Consider the following 20,489-nt stretch of genomic DNA (forward strand, 5'->3'; position numbering starts at 1 on the left):
GTACACTTTGTAGACATTCCTATTTCATTCCTAATATTGGTAATTTGTATTTTTATTTCTTTTAGTCTTATTAAAGATTATCAATTGTATTAACCTTTTCAAAGAAATAATTTTGACTTTTTTCTATTATTTTTTCATTTCCTACTTACTTTCTCTTGTTATTTTTTCTTTATTTTTCTTATGTTGTCTATTTTCTTAATGTTGGAGCTTGCTTAGTTTATTGATTTTAAATTTTGTCTTTTTATTGTAAGTAAAATCACATAAATAATACAAGAAGAAAGGCTGATAGATTGGATTTTTGCTGTTACTCAGTTCTCATTGTTTTCTATTTTCTTTCATACTGACATTAGCCCATTGATTGTTCAAAATCGTGTCATTTTTCCCCTGAAATATTTTGAGAGTTATACATATCTTTACTGATTTATAATTTAATTGGATTATAGCAAGCCAATATGTCCTGAATGATTTTAATCTTTTTAAAATTATTGTGATTTATTTAATGGCAAATTAAATGGCTCATAAATGGCATTGACCTGTTTGGTGAGCATTTCTTGTTCAGTTGTTAGCTATAATTTTTCTAAATATTAATTAAGTCAAGTTGGCTGATATCATTGGTCATATCTTTTATGTTCTTACTGATTTTTTGACTATTTATTTCATCAATTACTGAGAGAAAAGAGTTAAAATCATTAATTACTATGATCATTCTATTTCTCCCTTTGGTTCTGCCAGTTTTTGCTTCATGTATTTTGAAGCCCTGTTATTAAGTACATTTGCATCTGTCTTTTTCATAAAATTATCCTTTTATTGTAATGAAATACGTTTTATCCCTAACAATACTCATTGTTTGAAAGTATATTCCATCTGACATGAATATACATGCATCAGCTTTATTCTGCTTATTCTTAACATAGCATATAATTTTTCATCCCACTATTTTCTACCTATTTTGCCTTTATATTTAATGAGCATCTACTACAGACAGTACATAGCTTGACCATAGTTTTATTACTCATTCTGACAACCTCTGACTTCTAATTGCAGTAATACTTTACTTAAATTGAAAATAAGCACAGATGTGGTTGAACTGTTTCTAAAATTTTGCTGTTTGTCTTCTATTTATGCCATGTTTTTAGTTCGTTTTATTCCTTTCCTTCGTCTTTAGTGTTATTCAGACTATAGTTAGCATTCCATTTATTTCTCTGTTTGAGTTTTAGATGTGTGGATGTTAATATTGACTGAGAAAAGGAAAACACAAATATAGAATGGGAATGTGTGAAGATGAACCCTGCTTTGTTGAATTTAATAAGAGATATCAGCACGAACTAATGATTGCTGAAAAAATATACTTCCAAACTATTACTTTGAAAGGCTTAGGAGAAATATCATCTAAATAATTAGTATATATATGCGTAGATTTTGGTTTTTAAATATCACTTCAACTAAAAGATAATAAAAAAAAAAAAAAAAAAAAAAAGAATGGCAAAAAACAAAAGATAATCGGTTTGGCACTGGGAAAATAAAAGGTAAGCCTGAAGCAGTTTTTGTGCCAGAAAGCAAAGATGTGTTCAGGTACAAAACAGACACACTGAAAAGACACAGATTACCTGAAAAGACTTTCAGTCTTGAAATTTAGAACAAATGAAACATCAAAAAAAATACTGATGATGATGGCATATAACACAATGACTAAGAATATTAAAAGACTAAATACGGCCAGAGAGTTTTAGAAAAGGGGAAGAGGCTGTGAGAGAAGGAGAGAGCTTCCTTACAGAATAAAAGAAATTTTTAAAAATTCATTATTTTGCAACATAATAATTTTATAAATTTTATTCAAAAGTGCCAAAATTAGATCCGAAGATATTTTCTGATTCCTCTGACGCTATCTAATTGATAGAACAAGTTAAAAAAAAAAAAAAGCCAGTAAAAATACAGTACAGAGATCTGAACAACACCATCAACCAACCTGACTAACTGCAAATTTTAGAACACAGCCTCAACTGAACAATATACATCAATTTTAAGTGCACATGGAATATTCAGAGACCATATGCTCTGCCAGAAAGTAAGTTTTTATAATTATCAAACAGTGCTATTAAATTAGATTTAGTAGCATAAGATATCCAGAAAATTCTCAAAGTTTGCGTACCAAACACTTCTAAATAACACATGGATCAAAGAACAAATTACAACAGAAATTAGAAAATATTTGAACTAAATAAAAATACAATATATCTAAATGTAAGTAGTGCAGGAAAAGTTGTGAATATAGGAAACTGTATAACTTTAAATGCTTATATTAGAAAAGAAAGGAGTACTATATAGAACTAAGCTTCTGCATTAAGAAGGTAGAAAAAAAAAAGGAACAAATTAACTCCAAAAAAAGATAGATGAAAAAAATAATAAATATAAAAACAAAAATTCAATAGAAATAGATGTTAAATATTTTCATGAAATGGGCATCAGACAAATTACTAGAGATAAAAGAAAACCAAAAGTTGGTTATTTAGGAGCAAAAAATAATAAAATGTATTAACCTCTAGCAAGACTGATCAATTAAAAAAAGCAAACACATAATTACAAATATTAGGAATAGGAAGTGAGCTATCTACACAGATCTAATAAATATCAAATGGAAAATATGGGAATAATAATCTTTATACCAATAGTGTAGTTGCAATAGATAGATTTCTTGGGGGAAAAAATAACTAGTTGAAACTGACACAGGAAGAATAAAACAAAATAAAATTATTACTATATTGGTTAAAGAAATTTATTTTTTAGTCAAAATTCTTCCCAGGAAGCAATTCAAAGTCTCCAAAATTCGACTAGTGAATTTGATCAGAGATTTAAGGAAGAAATAATATCAACTATAAACATTCTTTTGGAGGAAAAAATAAGAAAGCAATATTTCACTTCTAATTTTATAAGGCAACATAACCATGATATGAAAACCTGTCAAAGACATTACAAAAAAAGAAAGTCATTGAAAAAGAGAAACTAGAATTTTCAGCAAAACAATACAGTATTAATGAATTCAGAGATATATTTTAGAGATATATAATAAAAGTAACACAACATGATTAAGTTGATTTACCCCAAAAAGCAACATTAGTTTAATATTTGAAAATCAAACATAATTGCATATATTAACAGAATAAACAAAAAATCATATGATCACTTCAGTGAATGCCAAAAAAATTATAGAATTCAACATCCATTCATACCAAAAACTATTAGCAAACCACAGAGAACTAAAAAATCCTAAATCTGATATTGGGCATCTAAGTAAAAATAACAGCAAAAATTAGTACCTAGCATCCTACTAAATTGGAAAATATTCTATACTTTCCTTGTAAGAATGGGAACAAGAAAGGGTGTCCACTCACATCATTGCTATTCAACGTATTTTGGAGACCCTTCCCAGTGCAATATTGGAAAGGGCGAAGCATAACTATCTATATCGAAGACCAGATATTTCCTTTTACCTCATATTTTCTTAAAGGCAAAATCATTTAGGCACAACTTACATAATATTTTGTGTAGAAAATAATAAATTTACAAAACAACTACTAGAATTAATAAGTAAATTTTAAGTTTGCAATATTCAAATTATGTGGTAGGCAGTCTTTATCACGGCCGCCACCTACCCCACACGCAGGCACTCAGGCCTTGGTGTAATCCCTTCCCTTCGAGTGTCGCTTTATTAGTGAATTCTTTCTAAAATAAAACAACCATGTATTAAATTCCTAATACCCATGGTAATAAACTACCACAAATTTAGTAGCTTTAAACAACACTAATTTATTTCATACAGCTCTGAAATTTAGAAGTTCAAAATGCATTTCAATGCACAAAAGTCAAGGTGTTAGCAGGGCTGCATTCCTTTTGGAAGCTCCAGGGGAGAATCATTTCCCTTACCTTGTCCAGCTTCTAGGGGATGTCTGCATTCCTTGATTTATGATCCCTTCCTGCATCTTCAAAATCAGCAGTGTATCAAATTTCTCTCTGACTCTTCTTTTGGGGCAACTCTCCATCTCTGATTACCTAGGAATCCCCAGATAATCCTCTTCTTTTAAGGTTCTTGACTTAATCACAACTACAAAAATCCCCTTTGCTATATAAGATAACATATTTATAGGTTCCAATGATTAGAATGTGGATTTCTTTTGCCATGAGAACAAGGCTTGTGTTATTGTGCCAATCACAAGTGGCTAAAATAATGGCTTTTTTCTGAGATTAGGTTACAAAGAAACTCTGGCTTTCACCAGACTTTGCTCTCATATTGCCTCACTTGCTTACTCTAAGGGAAGCCCTCTGTTCTATCGGGAGCTGTCCTGCGGAGAGGCCAATGGCAAGGAACTGATGCCAGTAACCAGCAAAGACCTGTGGTTGGTCTATAGCCACGTAAGTGGACCTAAAAGTAGGCTCCCTGGCCCCCACCATCCAACCATAAAATGACTGCAGCCTTGGCCAATACTTTGATTGCAGCTGTATGAAAGGCCCGGAGTCCAGGCATCTAGCTAGGCTTCCCATCAATCCCCATACCACAGAAAAGGTGGAGTAAATGTGTGTTGTTTTAAGGGACTGAATTAGAATATAATTGGTTATGTAGCAATAGATAACCTAATGCAAAATCAACATGCGGAAGTTTATTTCTGATTCTAGAAGCAAATAATTGGACACATACATTTTAAAATTTAAATTGGAAACATACATTAAATTTACTATAATTTCAAAAATATTTAGATTTAAATATTAAAAATATATGTAAGAACTCTACACTAAGTACTATTTGAATATAAAAATAATGATAGTAACAGGTTATAACCCACTGACTGAAAGAGAATTCATACTGATGTAGACAGACATATTAGTTATGCCATGGTGCAGAATATAGCATTACTCAGACACTTGTTAAAAACAATGAGGAAGACTTTATTCAAAAAGAGACTACCACAGTGGGGTTTTGCAGTAGGGAAGGGAGATTGGGATCAATTCCAAAAACAATAAGGAAAAGTAGGAATTTATAGACAAGAAGCCAGGTTGGTAAAGGGGTCAGTGAATGGCAAATTATTAAGAGAGTGGGATAATTCTTTGTTGAAATGACCTAATAGAATAAGGTGGGCCAAGGTGATCAGATATTGCCTGGGAGGTAGCAGGGTTAAGGAATTTGCTCAAATATCAAAGGTAATCAGATAGCAAGAGTGAGGTATTTTAGTTAAACTGATTTAATGGAACTTCTGCTAAAAACAGATAATGTGAAGATGAACACAGAACCCCAAGAGTCAGGACCTAGTTGAGAACAGCAGAGTTCAGAGATGCCTGATGAAAGTTTGCTCAAGGAGAGAATCTTTGTCAATCACCAAGGGGAAAACTCTAATTTTACAGTGGAAAGACCTGTTGAACAACACACTAAATAAATATTAAAGTTAGCATTATCAATATTGGGGCTAACAAACACCATGCACACTCTAATATGGTTTAGGAGTGCAGGATAGAGAGATGAAATAATAAACAAAACAGCTGGGGAAAATGTTAACACGTGGTGAATCTTAATAAAATGTACACAGAAGTTCTTTATAAGGTTCTTGCCATTTTTTAAATAAGTTTTAGATTATAAGCAAATAAAATATTCCTTTAAAACATGGTAAACTTCAAGCCTGTTCCTTTAAATCTCAGGGAAAGCCTCTTAGGGACTTGGTTCGAGTCATGTGCCTAACCTTAGGGGTAGGAGATCTGATTCACACAAGTACATTTGAAGGACCAAAAGCAGTGGAGGAGTGTTGTTCTGGGCATCTGAAAACCTGCTATTTGTGTGTTCTGAATATGACGCCTTGAGACTGTTACCCTCAGTCTTAACATCCACAGGTAAACCAATACTAAGCAAATCGGTCTATTCCCAGTCATTGAATATTATTCTATTTTGTCCTGGGTTTCTGCATTTGGTAGGTGAACAAGCCATCACACCTGATTATCCCTACAAATAAGATCCCTTCCCTTCCCTGCCATGATCACAAAGCTGTGACGCCTTCAATGCCAGCCAGAGGAGCTCTTGGATACCAAGTTTAGTGTTAGTTGTGAACGTAAGTATTTGATATGATACGCCTGTAGATACAGCCTTAACCTTTTTGCTTCCTTATAACTACATCTCTTAGGCATGGACCTAAGAACAATCTTAACGTACATCTTCCACATCACTCTCTAATTGTCTATTGCATTTTATATAACAAGGAAACCTTTAATGAAATGATTTACACACTTAATTATTCCCCAGAAGGACAATATTACCATGTGGCACAAAGAAACAGGACCAGAATATTTGTGCCTAGCCACAAGGACTATCACATATCTTTAGTAAGGACTTCTGTGGAGGAAGTAAGAAATGGAGCGGGTCTCAAGAAACTGTTGTATCTGCCCTTGCTCTGTGTGGCCGTCTTACTTCAGCTAGAATTCTCTAACCTTTGGACAGTACTTAATAAAATGAATAATAAGTGCAAGTTCGAGGCAAGTACAGATTTTGTTTGTGTGCGTTTATTAATGTATCTCCAAATCCTAGAACAGTGCCTGGCACGTAGTCTTTAATAAATACTTTGAAACAAATAAAGCAAGGAGGGCTCAGAGTAAATTTTGGAACTAGGACTTGTCACAGTTACCCGACTCGAGGTAGTAACATTTTCATTAACTCAGAGAGTTTCCATAAACCTTCTGTATTCTGCCCTATTTGCTAGAACTATTTTATTGAAATGATACTAGCCTTTGTACCTCTATCTCACACAAGATGGAGTTTTATCTATGAACTTTTCACCTCCTTCTAGCTATGCTAAGTAAATGTGTGCTTGTTTACAGCTACCATACTCAGAGAGACCATTAAAATAAAATAGCACAACCCACTAGTACGAATTTCCTGACTCTGAATATGTCTGGCCTCTGTCAACCAACCTTTTTAGTCTGCCCTTCCCTGAGTTGACAGCGTCTTCAGTCTTTAATGCCCTCTGTACCTACCTAGAGCTAATGCAACTGGCAGCCTCTCTATTTGGTTGAATTCTCTATATTCTCATGTATTCATTTGTTCACACAGTCTGCATTTTTTTTCTTTTGCAACTACACTGAGATTGACAGAGTGAGATATTGTGGCAAAAGCTGTGATTATAGTCCATTCCCTCATTGTATATAGGGCAATAATTAGAAATAATTAAATTTTTGATTTTGATCAACTATATATAAGAATTGAAGAAAGCAGTGAGGTTCCACCAGGGGGACTGAAACATCTCAGATGAAACATTCAGATTGTACAGATACACCACCAAAGATGTTCAATTTAGTTTATTATGTACTGCTGAAAGGTTAGAGAATTCTAGCTAAAGTAAGATGGCCACACAGAGCAAGGGCAGATACAACAGTTTCTTGAGACCCACTCCATTTCTTACTTTCTCCACAGAAGTCCTTAGTAAAGATATGTGATAGTCCTTGTGGCTAGGCACAAATATTCTGGTCCTGTTTCTTTGTGCCACATGGTAGCATTGTACTTTTGGGGAATAATTAACTGTAAATCATCTTCTCTTCACACTACTGTGATGATAGAGTGTGTAGGCCTAAGCTCCTAACTGAAGAAACAGCAGAGACAGCGGCCAAATTACAAAGGATATGTGGCATAAACAAGAATAAGCCACTGTTGTTTCAAGTCGATACATTCTTGGGATTTATTTGTTAGTGCAACAAAACCGAGACTGTCCTGACTAATACAGGCCAGGAAGTGGCTGGCATCCTGATGTCTTTCCAGAACCAAAGTTAATCTTGTGCTGGGACATAGCCTTTTAAATAAAAGGAAGTGGCATCACTATTTAGATTTGCTTTAGCAATCTGCATTAACCTGCTAGAGAAAGTGAACATTCAGAAGTTAGGTGGTCCCAAACCATTTCTCTTCCTCAAGTTAACCAGAATCCCTTAATGTTCATTTTTCACAGAGGTGTAGTCTGGTCTGTTCTGGTCAAGGACAGTGCCAGAAAAGGTCATGAAGACTCCCCTGAGGAAGTGAATACAATTCTAATGTAGTAGAAAATTAACTTGTTTCACCAACATAACAATTTCCCTTTACACCTATGTACAATCCCCTTTATAGTAGGATTTTAATAAATAATTGTTGGTTCATTTTATTAGATCATCTGATTCTACTAACTCATAGGAAATAATAATTAAGGTGAATCATAAGTATATGAAAACATTAAATGACAGTTTTTCAAAGAGTTAAACATGTAAGTAATAAAATACTAGACAATGGTCAATGGACTTAAGTAATTAACCATATCAGTAATTAGATGTCCCTGGTGAGGTGAAACTAATTACTGAATTTTGTGACCTATTATATCACAACAGAGTATAATGCTTGCTTATGTGGTGCTTTCCTGTATCAGTGACATAATTTAACTTTCTAATGACCTTTTCTTTCAGATTTGATTAATTCCATGTCAAGGCATTAGCTCATGCAGTGAGCCTTAATGCCATGGTGGATATTATAATTACCCAGCAGAATCAAGGCCTATAAGCACTCAGAATTGCAATAGAAAATGTCATCATCTGAAAGTGCTTTGGCATTGGGAGACAGATTTAGGGCAAAATTATCTATTTTCCATGAGCAATCTAATACCTAGGTATCAGAGGGTATTAAAATGTGCTTATACTCTCCAACAACTTTAAATTATTCAGTTTTTAGTAACCATAATCAAATGTAAACAACTTGATTGCTTTTCAAAAAATTAATTTGTTTTTTATTCAATCCATTTATGCATTGGTTCTAGCTTTTGGCTTCTTCCCCAGTATCCACTGGTCATATGTTACCTCCAGGGATGCTCTAGGCTGATGAAAACTCAGGAATGCAGAGTTGCCAAATACTTTAAGAATTCATCAATTTATTATTGGAGAAATTAACAGAGCTTAAACAAAAAGGTGTTAGAAATTTGCAAAGAAGCTCAAAGCAGGAATATATCTAGCAATGTATAATAGAAATTATCTCCAAGGGAAAATGTAGTGCATATTGTTTTTCAAGTAGTATACGGAAGAGTTTATTTTCAAGGAGCATAAGCCAGGCTCAGAATAGTAAATCTCTTCAAGTAAAATACTCTTGCAACTGTCTACCTCTTCAGTAAATAATTATGTATTACTTTAACACCTCAGAGTTTACAAATTATTTTCATATCTGATTCTCACAACAGTTCTGGTGAGTGCATAGATGGTACCATTTCACAAAGAAGGATACTGAGGCAGAGTGTAGCACAAGTGACTTAACTAAGGTCTTTAGTAAATATCAGTGTCATTGTGGTATCATTAAGAAAGCTTAGACTTTGACTAGAATACCTGAGACTCCATCCCAACTAAATTCTGTCAGTTGCAGTTCATTCATACTGTTACCAGACTCTTTCAAGCCTCATTTTCTATAACTGCTTCAAGGAGCTGTTATGGGATTAAGTAAGAAATAGAAAAATTTAATTGCTGTCATTAAAATGCTGACAAATATAAACAACTGGTTCTCCAAAATATAGATCTAAGTTTATTATAAATTTTATAAAAGATATATAGCACAACAAAGGATATATGCATATTATAATTTCTACATAAACAGTTGATTCTAGTAAAATAATTCTATTAATTTTTTTCCACACTTATCTTGGTAGCCAAATTATGATTGAAATTCAACTAGGATTTGATAAATAAAGTTGCATTCCAATCCACAATTTTTTTTAATCTTCAGATTTTAAGTTCAGGGATACACGTGTAGGTTTGTTACATAGGTAAACATGTGCCATGGTGGCTTGCTGCGTAGATCATCCCATCACCTAGGTATTAAGCCCAGCATTCATTAGCTATTCTTCCTTATGCTCTCCTCTTCCCAACCCCAACCCTCCAGCAGACCCCAGTGTGTGCTGTTCCCCACAATGTGTTCATGTGTTCTCATCATTCATCTCCCAGTTATAAGTGAGAACATGTGGTATTTGATTTTTCCCTCCTGCTTTAGTTTGCTGAGGATAAGGGCTTCCACCTCCATCCACATCACTGCTAAGGCCTTGATCTTATTCCTTTTTATGGCCGCATAAAAGGAATTTTTTTATCCACATTTTTTTATTCAGTCTATTATTGATGGGCATTGAGGCCATGTGATGGTTAACATTGACTGTCAACTTGATTAGACTGAAGGATGCAAATATTGTTCCTGGCTGTGTCTGTGAGGGTGTTGCCAAAGGAGATTAACTTTTAAGGTAGTGAACTGGGAGAGGCAGACCCACCCTCAATCTGGGGGGCCACAATATAATTGGCTGCCAGCATGCTAGAATAAAGCAGGCAGAAAAATGAGGAAGGACTAGGCTGGCTGAGTCTTCCAGGCTTCATCTCTCTCCCGTGCTAGATGTTTCCTGCCATTGATCATTGGATTCCAAATTCTTTAGCTTTTGGACTGTTGGACTTACCTCAGTGGTCTACCAAGGGCTCTCAGGCCTTTGGCCATAGGCTGCAGGTTGCACTGTCAGCTTCCCTATTTTTGAAATTTTGGAACTTGGGCTGGCATCCTTGCTCCTCAGCTTGCAGATGGCCTATTGTGGGACTTCACCTTGTGATCGTATGATTCAATACTCCTTAATAAATTTCCTTTCATATATACATCTATCCTATTTAGGCTTGTCCTTCTACAGAACTCTAATACACTGTGTCTTTGCTATTGGAATTGTTCTGCAATAAACATATATGTGCATGTATCTTTATAATAGAATGATTTATATTCCTCAGATAATAATGAGATTGTCAGGTCTAATAATATTTCTGCCTCTAGGTCTTTGAGGAATTGACACACTGTCTTCCAAAATGGTTAAACTAATTTACATTCCCACCAACAGTGTAAAAGTGTTCCTTTTTCTCCACAACCTTGCCAGCATCAGTTGTTTTTTGACTTTTTAATAATAGCTATTCTGACTGGTGTGGGATGATATCTCATTGTGGTTTTTATTTGCATTCCTCTAATGATATTTACAGTTATATTGAACTTTTATTCATGTGATTTTTGGCCACATGTGTGTCTTCTTTTGAGAAGTGTCTTTCATATCCTTTGCTCATCACAATGGGATACCAAAGTGAGATTGTATCTCATTGTTGTTTTGATTTGCATTTCTCTAACAATCAGTGATGTTGAGCTTTTTTTCATGTTTGTGGGCCATATGTATGTAGTCTTTTGAGAAGTATCTGTTCATGTCCTTTGTCCACTTTTTAATGGGGTTGATTTTCTTTCTGGTAAATCTGTTTAAGTTCCCTGTAGATGATGGATATTAGACCTTTGTCAGTTAAATAGACTGCAAAAATGTTCTCCCATTCTGTAGGTCTCTTCACTCTGGACACTGTTCACAGTTTATTTTGCTGTGCAGACACTCTTTGGTTTAATTTGATCCCATCTGTCAATTTTTGCTTTTGTTGCAATTGTTTTTGTTGCCTTCATCATGAAACCTTTGCCTGTGTGTATGTCCTGAATGGTATTGCTTAAGTTTTCTTCTAGGGTTTTTATAGTTTTGAGTTTTACATCTAAGTCTTAATCCATCTTGAGTTGATTTTTGTATATGATGTAAGAAAGGGGTCCTGTTTCAATTTTCTGCATATGGCTAGCCAGTTTTCTCAGCACCATTTATTAAATAGGGAATCCTTTCACTATTGTTTTTGTTTTTGTCAGATTTGTCAAAGAGCAGATGGTTGTAAGTGTATGGTCTTATTTCTGGGCTTTCTATTCTGCTCCATTGGTCTATGTGTCTGTTCTTGTAAAATTACCATGCTGTTTTGCTTACTATAGCCTTGAAGCATAAAGTCAGGTAGTATGATGCCTCCAACTTTGTTCTTTTTGCTTAGGATTCCCTTGGCTATTCAGGCTCATTTTTGGCTTTATACAAATTTTAAAATAGGTTTTCTAATTATGTGAAAAATACAAATGGTGGTTTAATGGGAATAGCATTGAATCTATAAACTACTTTGGGCAATATAACCATTTTCACAATACTGATTGTTACTATCCATGAACATGGAATGTTTTCCATTTGTTTGTGTAATCTATGATTTCTTTGAGCACTGGTTTGTAGTTCTTGAAGAGGGTCTTCACTTCCCTTGTTAGCTCTATTCCTAGGTATTTTATTCTTTTTGTGGCAATTGTGAATAGGAGTTCATTGATGATTTGGCTTTTGGTTTGCCTGTTGTTGATGTATAGGAATGCTAGGAAATTTTGCACATTGATTTTGCAGCCTGAGACTTTGATGAAGTTACTTATTAGCTTAAGAAGTTTTTGGGCAGAGATTATGGGGTGTTCTACATATAGGATCATGTCATCTGCAAACAAAGATAATTTGACTTCATCTGGCAGTCAGGCAAGAGAAAAAATAAAGTGTACTCAAATAGGATGAGAGAAAGTAGAATTATTCAATATTCATAGTATTGTTCCTATTCACATTATTCAATATTCATAATATTGCTCCATTCAAAGTATCCAATACTCAAATAGGATGAGAGGAAGTCAAATTATTCAATATTCATAGTATTGCCCCTATTCAATACTATGTTGAATAGGAATGGTAAAAGAGGGCATCCTCGTCTTGTGCCAGTTTTCAAGGGACATGCTTCCAACTTTTGCCCATTCAGTGTAATACTGGCTGTGGGTTTATCATATATGGCTCTTATTTTTGGTATGCTCCTTCAACACTAGGTTTTGTTTAAATATACAGAATCTTTAATATACATGAAGATGTGTATTTAATTTTTACATAAGTGAAATAATATGTACACTGTTGGGCAATCTAATTTTTTCATTGAGTCTTTCAATAGTAACAAATACAGATCTAATTTAAATTCTGTTATAGCTTTATTATACAGATGAACCAAAGTGTATTTAACCAACTTATTATTGATAAACATTTAGGATCTTCTCAATGTTTTGATACTATAAACATAACATAGTGAACATCTTTCTGAACGTTTCCTTTAAATACATTTCTAAAAGAAATGCCTTCCTGATGGTTTTACCAATTTTTATTCCTAATAATGCTTGAGAGTTCCTGAATATCTTTTTAAATTATTATACTTTATGTTCTGGGCAGCTGTGTTACATAGGAATACATGTGCCATGGTGGTTTGCTCCACCCATCAACCCATCATCTACATTAGGTATTTCTCCTAATGCTATCACTCCCCTAGCCCCCAACCACCTGACAGGCCCCGCTGTGTGATGTTCCCCTCCCTGTGTCCATGTGTTCTCATTTTCCAACTCCGATTTATGAGTGAGAACATGAGGTGTTTAGTTGCCTGTTCCTGTGTTAGTTTGCTGAAAATGATGGCTTCCAGCTTCAAACATGTCCCTGAAAATGACATGCATTCATTTTTGTTATGGCTGCATAGTATTCTATGGTGTATATGTGCCACATTTTTTTTATTCAGTCTAACATTGATGGGCATTTGGTTTGGTTCAAAGTCTTTGCTATGGTGAATTGTGCTGCAATAAACATACATGAGCATGTGTCTTTATAGTAGAATGATTTATAATCCTTTGGGTGTATACCCAGAAATGAAATTTCTGGGTCAAATGTTATTTCTAGTTCTAGATCCTTGATGTATCGCCACACTGTCTTCCACAGTGGTTGAACTAATTTACATTCTCAGGACACAAACAGATGGAAAAACATTCCATGCTCATGGTTAGGAAGAATTAATATCGTCACAATGGCCATACTTCCCAAAGTAATTTGTAGATTCCAAAGCTATCCCTATCAAGCCACCAATGACCTTCTTCACAGAACTGGGAAAAAACACCTTAAACTTCACGTGGAACTGAAAGGGATCCCACATAGCCAAGACAATCCTAAGCAAAAAAAAAAAAAATGAAGCTTGAAGCATCACGCTACCTGACTTCAAACTATGCTACAAGGCTACAGTAATCAAAACAGCGTGGGACTGGTACCAAAACAGAGATATAGACCAATGGAACAGAATAGAGGCCTTGGAGGCAATGCCACACATCTACAATCATCTCATCTTTGACAAATCAGACAAAAACAAGCAATGGGGAAAGGATTTCCTGTTTAATAAATGGTGTTGGGAAAACTGGCTAGCCATGTGCAGAAAGCAGAAACTGGACCCCTTCCTGATACCTTACACTAAAATTAACTCCAGATGAATCAAAGACTTAAACATAAGACCTAACACCATAAAAACCCTAGAAGAAAAGCTAGGCAATGCCATTCAGGACACAGGTGTAGGCAAGGGCTTCATGACTAAAACACCAAAAGCAATGTCAGCAAAAGCCAAAATAGACAAATGGGACCTAATTAAACTACAGAGCTTCTGTACAGCAAAAGAAACAATAATTACAGTGAACCAGCAACCAATAGAATGGGAAAAAATTTTTTCAATCTACCCATCTGACAAAGGGCTAATATACAGAAACTACAAAGAACTAAAACAGATTTACAAGAGAAAAACAAACAAACCCATTCACAAGTGGGCAAAGGATATGAACAGACGCTTTTCAAAAGAAGACATATAAGAGGCCAACAAACATATTAAAAAATGCTCATCATCACTGGTCATTAGAGAAATGCAAGTCAAAACCACATTGAGATATCATCTCATGCCCATCAGAATGGTGATCATTAAAAAATCTGGAGACAACAGATGCTGGAGAAGATGTGGAGAAATAGGAACACTTTTACACAGTTGATGGGAATGCAAATTAGTTCAACAATTGTGGAAGACAGTGTGGCGATTCCTCAAAAGATCTAGAAATAGAAATTCAATTTCACCCAGCAATCCCATTACTGGGTATATACCCCAAGGATTATAAATTATTCTATTATAAAGACACACGCACACGTATGTTCACTGAGCCACTGTTTACAATAGCAAAAACCTGGAACCAACCCAAATGCCCATCAATAATAGACTGAACAAGGAAAATGTGGCACATATACACCATAGAATACTATGCAGCCATAAAAAAATGATGAGTTTGTGTCCTTTGTAGGGACATGGATGAATCTGGAAACCATCATTCTCAGCAAACTGACACAAGAACAGAAAATCAAACACCGCATGTTCTCACTCATAGGCTGGTGTTGAACAATGAGAATACATGGACACAGGGAGGGAAGCATCACACACTGGGGTCTATTGGGGGAGGCTGGGGGAGGCTAGGGGAGGGACAGTGCGGGGTGGGAAGGTTAGGGAGAGATAACATGGGGAGAAATGCCAGATATAGGTGACAGAGGGGATGGAGGCAGCAAACCACCTTGCCATGTATGTACCTATGCAACAATTCTGCATTATCTGCACATGTAACCCAGAACCTAAAGTAGGGTTTAAAAAAAAAAGGGGGGGGGGGCATTCCTATTTCTTCACAGGCTCTCCAGCATCTGTTTTTTCCTGACTTTTTAATGATTGGCATTCTAACTGGCATGAGATGGTGTCTCGTTGTGGTTTTGGTTTGCATTTCTCTAATGACCAGTGATGAGGCTTTTTTTATGCTTTCTGGCTGCATAAACATCTTCTTTTGAGAAGTGTCTGTTCTTATTTTTCACCCACTTTTTGATGGATTTTTTTATACATTTGTTTAAGTTCATTATAGATTCTGGATATGAGCCCTTTGTGAGATGGATAGATTGAAAAATTTTTCTGCTATTATGATGGTTGCCTGTTAACTCTGACGATAGTTTCTTTTGCTGTGCAAAAGCTCATTAGTTTAGTTAGATACCATTTGTCAATTTTGGCTGTTGTTACCATTGCTTTTGGTTTTCATCATGAAGTCTTTGACTGTGACTATTTCCTGAATGGTATTCTCTCAGTTTTCTCCTAATTTTTTTTTATGGTTTTAGGACTTATGTTTAAATCTTTAATCCATCTTGAGTTAATTTTTGTGTAAGGTGTAAGTAAAGGGTTCAGTTTCAGTTTTCCGCATTTGCTAGCCAATTTTCCCAACACTGTTTATTAAATAGAGAATTATTTTCCCATTGCTTGTTTTTGACAGGTTTGTCAAAGATCAGATGATTGTAGATGTGTGGCATTATTTATTAGGCCTCTGTTCTGTTCCATTGTTCTGAGTATCCATTTTTGTACCAGTACCATGCAGTTTTGGTTACTGTAGCCTTGCAGTATAGTTTGATGTCAGATAGCATGATGCCTCTAGCTTTGTTCTTTTTGCTTATAATTGTCTTTGCTGAATTGGCTGTTTTTGGTTCCATATGAAATTTAAAGTAGTTTTTTTCTAATTCTGTGAAGAAAGTCAATGGTAGGTTGATGAGAATGGTAGGTTTACAGCATTGAATCTATAAATTACTTTGGGCAATATGGCCATTTTCACAATTGATTATTCCTATCCATGAGCATGGAATGTTTTTCCATTTGTTTGTGTCATCTTATTTCCTTGAGCAGTCATTTATAGTTCTTGAAGGGTTCCTTCATATCCCTTGTTAATTGTATTCCTACCTATTTTATTCTCTTTGTAGCAATTGTGAATGGGAGTTTGCTTATGATTCGGCTCTCTGTCTGTTATTGATGTATAGGAATGCTTGTGAATTTTGCTCAAGGATTTCCCATCCTGAGAATTTGCTGAAGTTGCTCGTCAGCTTAAAGAGTTTTTGGGCTGAGATGATGGGGTTTTCTAAATATACAATTATGTCATCTACAAACAGAGATATTTTGACTTTCTCTCTTCCTATTTGAATTTGCTTTTTTCTTTCTCTTGCCTGATTGCCATGGCCAGAACTCCCAATACTATGTCGAATAGGAGTGGCGAGAGAGGGCATCCTTGTCTTGTGCAGGTTTTCAAAGGAAATGCTTCTAGCCTTTGCCTGTTCAGTATGATATTGGCAGTGGGTTTCTCATAAACAGCTCTTATTGAGATATGTTTCATCAATACCTAGTTTACTGAGTGTTTTTACCATGAAGGGGTGATGAATTTTATGGAAGGCCTTTTCTGCATCTATTGATATAATCATGTGGTTTTTGTCATTGGTTCTGTTTATGTGATCGATTACATTCATTGATTTGCATATATTGAATCAGCCTTGCATCCCAGGGATGAAGCCGACTTCATTGTGATAGATAAGCTTTCAAATGTGCTGCTGGATTCGGTTTACCAGTATTTTATTGAGGATTTTCACATCGGTGTACATCAAGGATATTGCCTTGAAATTTTGCGTTGCGTCTCTGCTAGGTTTTGGTATCAAGATGATGCTGGCCTCATAAAATGAGTTAGGCAGGAGTCGCTCTTTTTCTATTGTTTCTAATAGTTTCAGAAGGAATGGTACTAGTTCCTCTTTGTACCTCTGGTAGAATTCAGCTGTGAATCTGTCTGGTCTTGTGCTTTTTCATTGGTAGGCTATTAATTACTGCCTCAGTTTCAGAACTTGTTATTGGTCTATCCAGGGATTTGACTTCTGTTTTAGTCTTGGGTGAGTATATGTATACAGGAATTTATCCATTTTTTCTAGAGTTTTCTAGTTTTTTTGCATAGATGTGTTTATAGTATTCTCTGACAGTAGTTTGAATTTATGTGGGATCAGTGGTGATCTCGCCTTTATCATTTATTATTGTATCTATTTTAGTATTCTCTTTTCTTCTTTATTAGTCTGGCCACTGGTCTATCTATTTTGTTAATTTTTTCAAAACACCATCTCCTGGATTCATTTATTTTTTGAAGGACTTTTTGCGTCTCTATCTCCTTCAGTTCTGCTCTGATCTCAGTTATTTCCTGTCTTATGCTAGCTTTTGAATTGGTTTGCTCTTGCTGCTCTAGTTCTTTTAATTGTGACATTAGGGTGTTGATTTTAGATCTTTCCTACTTTCTCATGTGGGCATCTCTTTCCCTCTAAACACTGTTTTAGCTATGTCCCAGAGATTCAGGTACATTGTGTGTTTGTTCTCATTGGTTTCAAAAATCTAATTTATTTCTACCTTACTTTCCTTATTTATCCAGTAGTATTTCAGGAGCATGTTGTTCAGTTTCCATGTAGTCGTCTGGTTTAAATGAGTTTCTTAATTCTGAATTCTAATTTGATTGCACTGTGGTCTGAGAGACTGTTTGTTATGATCTCTGTTCCTTTGCATTTTGCTGAGGAGTGTTTCATTTCCAATTATGTGGTTGATTTCAGAATAAGTGCGATATGGTGCTGAGAAAAATGAATATGCTGTTGATTTGGGGTGGAGAGCTCTGTAGATGTCTATTAGGTCCACTTGGTCCAGAGCTGAGTTCAAGTCCTGAATATCATCATTAATTTTCTGTCTCGTTAATCTATCTAGGATTGACAGTGGGGTGTTAAAGTCTCCCACTATTATCATATGGAGTCTAAGTCTCTTTGTAGGTCTCTAAGAACTTGCTTTATGAATCTGGGTGCTCTTGTATTGGTTGCATATATATTTAGGATAGTTAGCTCTTCTTGTTGCATTGATGTCTTTACCATTATGTAATTCCCTTCTTTGTCTTTTTTGATCTTTGTTGGTTTAAAGTCTGTTATATCAGAAACTAGAATTGCAACCCCTGCTTTTTTTTTTTTCTTTCCGTTTGCTTGGTAGATCTTCCTCTATCCCTTTATTTTGAGCCTATATGTGTCTTTGCACGTTAGATGTGTTTTCTGAATACAGCACACCAACAGGTCTTGACTCTTTATCCAATTTGCCAGTCTGGCTTTTAATTGGGGCATTTATCTCATTTACATTTAAGGTTAATATTATTATATGTGAATTTGATCCTGTCCTTATGATGCTAGCTGGTTGTTTTGCCCATTAGTTGATGCAGTTTCTTCATAGTGTCAATGGTCTTTATACGTTGGTTTCTTTTTGCAGTGGCTGGAACTGATTGTTCCTTTCCATGTTTAGTGCTTCCTTCACCATCTCTTGTAAGGCAGGTTTGCTGGTGACAAAATCCCTCAGGATTTGCTTGTCTGTAAAGGATATTTCTCCTTCACTTATGAAGCTTAGTTTGGCTGGATATGAAATTCTGGGTTGAAAATTATTTTCTTTAAGAATGTTGAAGTGACCTGCCCCCACTCTCTTTGGGCTTGTAAGGTTTTTGAAGAAAGAATCCGCTGTAGGGATGGTGGGGGGTGGGGAGCTGGGGAGAGATAGCAAGGGGAGAAATGCCAGATGTAGGTGATGGGCAGGAAGGCAGCAAATCACACTGCCACGTGTGTACCTATGCAACAATTTTTGCATGTTCTTCACATGTACCCCAAAACCTAAAATGCAATAAAATAAATAAATGAGGGAAAAAAATCAAAAGAAGAATCTGCTGTGAGTCTGATGGGCTTCCCTTTGTGGGTAACTCACCCTTTCTCTTTGGCTACCCTTAACATTTTGTCCTTCATTTCAACCTTGGTGAATCTGACAATTACATGTCTTGGGCTTGTTCTTCTTGAAGAGTATCTTTGTGGTATTCTCTGTTTTTCCTGAATTTCAATGTTGGCCTGTCCTGCTAGGTTGGGGAAGTTCTTCTGGATAATATCATGAAGTGTGTTTTCCAGTTTGGTTCCATTGTCCCTTTCACTTTCAGGACACCAGTCAAACCTAGATTTGGTCTTTTCACATAGTCCCATATTTCTTGGAGGCTTTGTTCATTTATTTTCATTCTCCTTTTCTCTAATCTTGTCTTCACACATTATTTCATTAAGTTTATCTTCATCTCTGATATCCTTTCTTCCACTTGATTGATTCAGCTATTGATACTTGTGTATACTTCACAAAGTTTTTATACTGTTTTTCAGCTCCATCAAGCCACTTAGAGTCTTCTCTAAACTAGTTATTCTAGTTTGTAATCCCTCTTACCTTTTTTCAAGATTCTCAGCTTCCTTGCATTGGGTTAGAACTTGCTTCTTTAGCTCAGAGGAGTTTGTTATTTCCTATCTTCTGAAGGCTATTTCTGCCAATTCATCAAACTCATTCTTTGTCCAGTTTTGTTCCCTTGCTGTCAAGGAGTTGTGATCTTTTGGAGGAAAAGAGACATTCTGGTTTTGGAATTTTCAGCCTTTTTGTGCCAGTTTTTCCTCATCTTCATGGATGAGGAAGACCTTTGGTCTTTGCTGTTGGTTACTTTCAGATGGAGATTTTATGTGATCATACTTTTTGCTGATGTTGTTGCTATTGCTTTGTTTGTTGGTTTTCCTTCTAATAGTCAGGTCCCTCTTCTGCAAGTCTGCTGGAGTTTGCTGGGGTTCCACTCCAGACCCTGTTTGCATGCTTATCACCAGTGGAGGCTGCAGAATAGCAAAGACTGCTGCCTTCCTCTGAAAGCTTCATCCCAGAGGAGCATTTGCCAGATGCCAGCCAGAGCTCTCCTGTAGGACATGTCTATCAACATCTACAGGGAGGTGTCTCCCAGTCAGTAGGCATGAAGGTCATGGACCCATTTGAGACCCAATCTGTCCCTTAGCAGAACTCAAGTGCTGTGCTGAGGGATCCATTCCTCCCTTCAGAGCCAGCAGGCAGGAATG

The sequence above is a fragment of the Sapajus apella genome, unplaced genomic scaffold, assembly GCF_009761245.1.
Source record: "Sapajus apella isolate SASKATOON/1434 unplaced genomic scaffold, GSC_monkey_1.0 scaffold7, whole genome shotgun sequence".
In the NCBI taxonomy this organism is placed as follows: Eukaryota; Metazoa; Chordata; class Mammalia; order Primates; family Cebidae; genus Sapajus; species Sapajus apella.